Source organism: the organism of the source record quoted next, unplaced genomic scaffold, assembly GCF_019419815.1.
Source record: "Pyrus x bretschneideri cultivar Hongxiangsu unplaced genomic scaffold, Pyrus_bretschneideri_v1 Contig110, whole genome shotgun sequence".
Lineage (NCBI taxonomy): Eukaryota > Viridiplantae > Streptophyta > Magnoliopsida > Rosales > Rosaceae > Pyrus > Pyrus x bretschneideri.
Window position 1 is genome coordinate 713,244 of NW_025999403.1, and position 5,954 is coordinate 719,197.

Sequence of the window (5,954 nt, forward strand, 5' to 3'; positions counted from 1 at the left end):
CTCCTACACCCTTTCCGCATGTGTTGTCGATTTGAAGTCAGAAATATGTTCTAAAACATCCCTTCTAGAAGCTTTAATGTCTGCTGCATCTTTCTATCCTAATTCCCCTTGGTTTCTGGTTGTTTTAACCCATTCCACTTAGGTTTTGGTTGAATAATTCTATTCCTATTCAGCTTATGCCGTGCCTTAGCCTTGTTCTCCAAGGCTTTGCCATGAAACCCTAGCATATATATACATGTTATGCCGCATAAAACCATTTTGTACCATCCATTCACTCATACATTCATTCATACATTCAGTCATCAAACACCTAATTCACCCTAGTGCCGCAGCAAGGAAGGAGAAGAAGAGTGTCGTGCAATCTGCCATCCAAGGGAGTGCCGCAAGCTTGCCATTGGAGTGTGGAATGTTTCTGGGTTCTTTCTATCCTTAGTAAAATGTTTATTTTAATTTGGTTTTCAATTATGTTGAACATGAGGAACTAATTTCTTTATAGTTGGAGGTGAATTTGAAGCCATGATTATATGTTTTATATGAATTGATTACATCCAGTTATTGTTTCTTGAGTCTTGAATGTGATTTGCTTATCTGAGTTATCAAAACTTATTTATGTATGTTGATTGAGGGTCGACACTTAATTTGCATGCATGAATTTGATGCTAGAGTATAAGGAAGTTTCACCTAATCGTTATGAATTTATATTCACAAGTAATGGAAGTCACTAGTCATGATTGTGTTAAGTAAATCCTTGGTATGAGTATCATGCTTTTCATAGTTACGAATGTCTCGTCAATGCTTATGGTTTTCAAAGAACTTAACGACCTTTGATATATCTTTCTACCATGTTTTTCATAGTTAGGGAATTTGATAAGGATAATTTGGTTGCGATGCGTATTCCGTCCAATTCAAAGAGTTAAGGAAAACTTGAAAGTTAATTTGTGTTTTTCACGATTAATTTGGGGCATTGTCATTCATAGTCTAAAGGAATAATAACTGGAAATTGGTTTGTATGCATATGTCATGTGTGGAGAAGGACCCTCTAACTAGCCTTTCACCCTTTTCAATTTACCAAATTCGTTTTTATAAAGTGTTTATGCAAAGTTCCTGTTTTAAGTTTTAAATTTGTCAAAAACAATCCCCTTTCCATTAAGTTTTGTTAGTTGAGTTAAAATCTATTTTCTTTGAGTCTTTTGAGTCAAGTTTAGTCTTCTTTTAGTCAAAATCACTTGTTAGGTCTAGAATTGAGTTTTTTTTATTGTTTGTTGCTGTTTTGAGTGTTTTGAGTCAGTTTTGAGTCTATAGAGTCCAATTTAGTGTTTTTAAGTCTTATTTGTGTTGATTAGCATCCTTAATTAATCCCCAGTCTAGAACGATCTCTACTTATAGATATACTACAATTGTCAACAATAGCGTTTAATTTGTGTGTCAAGTTAATTTTCACATCAAGATGCAAATCAAAATGAATGGAAGAAGGTACAATAAGTTACACAATGTACTTAGAATAAACACAAGGCAGAGAAAGCAAAATATACAATATATTCCCAGCACAATCAAACGCAAGGCAGAGAAGCTCCTTGCTCAGTGTGTTCTGCACAATAGAGGGGCAAAATATACAATATATTCTCGACATCAGCTCAATGGGAGAGTAACACAAATTAGCAATCGAAAAGAAAACATAACAGAGGGACCATTTATACAATATACTTGATATAAAATTCACCATCACCAGCCTCATGAGCAAGTACAACTATATTAACTTCAAGCACACGCACCTGGAATAAAAATAACAACACTAATTTAATAGTATTATTATTATAATTTTGATGAAGACAAGACTAAGTTAATATGGATTTGCATTTGTCAAACCAAGATATTATAAATCCTTCGAAAGAACACTGGACTTGCACCAGTTTTAGTTTAATAAACCACTTATAAGCCAAACACTGGACTTGCAACACTAAAACCCCCAAAATAATAATAGAATTTTGCAGTGTGCAGGAAGTATATCAAACAAAATTTAAATCACAGTCAAACCCCATCTATATAAAACAAAATAAGAACCCAAACCACAACCAAAATCTCTAAAATCGATGTACCCAACCCCAAAATCTAACAATTTCAATTTCAAATGCTACAGCATCAATTGAGAGAGGAATTGAGAGAATACCTAGAGATTGCAGAGAGAGATAAAAGGGAGAGCGTTTCCTCTGCTGGGGGTTCCCCTGAAAGCATCTATTGACCCTAAAAAAATACCTCCAAAAACAGATGAAGCGAATATAGATGGATCGAACCTTGAAAATTGAAATTTCAAACAAGTGAAAGGTTATAGACTTACAACGATCTGGTTGTCAGCAACTGGGTTCAGATCTGGGTTTCTAATTGGAGAGAGACTCGTATAAAGAACCGATTGCATAGCAACGGAGAGCAGTTGGTATGGTGGTAGACAAGAATCGCTGCTAGGATGGTCAATCCAAGAAGAGCAACCGAGATTGGAGATAGCAACGGGATTTAAATCTAGGGTGCGACAAGATTTTTATTTTTCCTTGTTTAGATTAATTTTTTTTTTCATTAGGGTGTGAAAGCAGCTCTTAAAACGAACAATTTTATTTTATTTCGTTTTCCCGCTACTTGAAAAAAATTAACTTTTAAGGGAGGGAAACATCCCGCCTTTTTTAATAAATGTACCAACGAGATTCTCAACTAATGGATGTTTCTTCGAGTAAACCTCCTTTTTATGACAAATTATTTGTCGACTTAAATCTATTAGTTTCTACTCGACAATTCGAATATTTCGTCGAGATAGGACTCTTGTGTCGACAAATTTTTGCTTTGTCGACAAAATGATACTTTTTAGTGGTGATTTAAGGAAGTCCAGGTCAAGTATTGTTATTTCCAGCTACTAATGACCTTTCTTTAAAAGCCTACTATGACTCAGATTGGGCGGGGTGTAAGGCAACAAGGAAATCAGTCATAGGATTCTACGTGTCTATTGGTGATGCCCTCATTTCTTGGAAGTCGAAGAAACAATCAAATGTTTCTCGTTCCTTTGCCGAAGCAGAGTACCAGGCAATGGCAACCACATGTTTAGAGCTAACTTGGTTGCAATTTTACAAGATAAACCAATTGCCCTTTATTGTAATAGCAAAGCTGCTATCCACATTGTAGCGAACCCAGTTTTCCATGAGCACACAAAGCATATCGAAATTGATTGCCACATTGTTCGAGAGAAGCTACAAGCTGGATTAATTTCCCCCTCCTATGTTCCTTCACGAATTCAATTGGCTGACATATTCACGAAGGCATTAGGAAGAGATCACTTCAATTCTCTCAAAAACAAGTTGGGATTTCACAACATTCACTCTCCAACTTGAGGTGGAGTATTGAGAAATCTACGAATCAAAGCCCTGATTGTTGTATATTTACCTTATGTATATCTACTTAGTTAGGAAGTCAACTCCATCTTTCATGGAGTTAATCGTGTATAATACCTGTATATATTTTACTTCCACGTTCATATCAATAATATACATAAAATTCCAAACCTTTGGTTCTTATGATCTTTTCCTTAATATCGCATAATGATTAAGAAACAAAGACTGATTTCAAGTTTCTCTAGCACTCTGGCTTTGAAGGCTTCACGTATCAGCTAGTTTCATTTGAGTGACAATGAAATCAATGGTTCTCTTTGTCACAACCAAAGTTCTTAGTCACATACGGACATAAGGGTGTTATCTTCTCTTTCATGAAGAAAGAACTTATCACATTGTGGATTAAATGCATCAATTTAGACTCATTCCTTTCTAAAAAAGCATATGAGTTCATGAACTGGTATCATTGCAACCCTTCTAAATTTGCAGATAAAGCAAGTTTTTTAATCAAGCCATTTCACTTGGCCTTAACTGGCACCTTTTTTTAGTGTAAGCGTAAACTAACCATTCTTCAGCATGGGGCCTATCCTAGCCTCATTGATTTCAAATGATGCAACGATTTGCAAACCCATCAAGAACCGTTGTGCGGTTTCTAAATTCCACCATCAGTACAAATATGTCTCGCATATTTTATACATCCAGATAGTAAAATAATTTAAGGACTTATGAAATCTTACCACAGCTTATTATCCACATTCTAATAACGATGTCTAATTTTTTCAGAGAAAGGAATTGGAAAGACCAACAATCAATTGTTTAAACTAAATTACATATATGTATAAAGGATCAACATGTGTTTCACAAAGACATGCAATCAACATGTGTTTCACTAAAATGTCACAAGTTGTTCTTGTACTTTCTTTCTTGGATGCTTTGCTGCATACTCCCTGGTAGCTTGGCTGGCGATTAGTTAAGAATCGAAATGGATTACGAGTTTCTTCATTGCCAAGTTTTTTGCCATTCAGAGGCCTGCTAATAAGGCTTCGTATTCTACTTTGTTGTTGGATGCTTTGAAGCCTATAGTGATTGTCTACTCTAGCATTGAGCCGTCTGGGGTGATGAGAACCATGGTTGCTCTCAAGCCCTTGTAGTTAGATGAACCATCGATGTGTAAACGCCAAAAAACTTTGTCAGGTAGGGCTAGGGTGGCCATGGTGTGCTTGACTACCTCCAGAGCGTTCTTGGGTTGTATTGTTGCATCGTCTAGGCTAGGTCTGAACTCTGCTATGAAATTCTCCAAGGCCTAGGCTTTTGTTGCTGTGCGGGCTTGGTAAACTAAGCTTGGGATGTGCTTCAATTCCTAGCTCGGTTACAAGGTACCCTAAGAATCTGCCTGAGGATACTCCAAATGTGCATTATGCGGGATTAAGCTTCATCTTTTATTCCCTAAAGATGTTAAATATTTTCGTCAAGTTGCCGATGTGGTCTAACAACTACTTTCGTTTTACCATGATGTCGTCGACATATACTTCCATGATTAACCCAATCTGCATCTTGAACATCATGTTCATTAACCGTTGGTAAGTAGCTCATGCGTTCTTAAGGTTGAAAGACATGACCTTGTAGCAATATGTGCCTCGCCCAATCACGAATGCAGCTTTCTCTTCGTTAGGCTCGTGCATTGTAATTTGATTGTAGCCTGAGGATGCATCCAGAAGCTGAGCAGTTGGTTCCTAAAGGTTGAATTTACTAGTAGGCCGATCCAGGGAATTGGATACTGATCTTTGGAGCATGCCTTGTTGAGGTTGATTTAGCCCACGCAAACTTTCCACTTTCCTTTCTTTTTTTTCATTACTAGCATGAAATTGGCTAACCATGCTGAATGTGTTATTTCCTCAATAAATCCAACCTTTAGTAGCTTGTCAATCTCTGCCTTAATGATTGCTACGCACTCGGGCACGAAATCTCTTCTTTTCTGGATCATTAGTTTGGCAGTGGGGTTGATGTGTAGCTTGGGGCAAGCTATCTCGAGATCAATGTCGGGCATGTTGGAAGGTGACCATGCGAAGATTTCATAACTTTCCTTAAGGAAAGCCTTGAGTTCTTCCTTTTCCTTCGAGCTCAGACGGAAGTTGAGTCTAGCCAACTTTTCCAGCTGCAAGGGATTAAGAATGATGTATTTGGCATCTTCCTCTGGCTTCCATCCAGCCTCGCTTGTTGACACTTCATCTCGGACGCCATCATCTAAATATGTTTGCTGTGATTGCTATTCCGTAGCCGGGCCGTCCTTCTGCACCTCAGTGGCCTCTACTGAAGTGAAGAACTTCTTTTTTGACTATTTCCAAAGTTGTATAATGCATCGTTGAGATGCGGCCTGGTCTAACTTGATCTATTTCACTCCTCATCATGGGATACAGAATCGGATTTTTTGGTACTCAACAGAGGTTACAGCGCCCAATCTCACTAGTCAGGGCTGACCTACAATCCTATTATATGGAAATGGGTCGCTAACTATCGTGAACGTCTTCTTTGAGACCACAAGTGTTGTTCTCACGTCAAGTGTTATTTTGCTGATGGGAGTCAAGG

At 37.5% G+C, this 5,954-nt stretch overlaps 1 long non-coding RNA gene across 1 annotated transcript; it reads right to left on the reverse strand.

Moving 5' to 3' along the window:
* Nucleotides 1–1,399: 1,399 nt before the first annotated feature.
* On the reverse strand, nucleotides 1,400–2,590 carry LOC103929233. Its single transcript, XR_007255690.1, has 3 exons — nucleotides 2,336–2,590; nucleotides 2,168–2,241; nucleotides 1,400–1,633 (listed from the first exon to the last, which is right to left on the reverse strand). It is a non-coding gene; the product is annotated as an uncharacterized LOC103929233 (long non-coding RNA).
* Nucleotides 2,591–5,954: the final 3,364 nt, after the last annotated feature.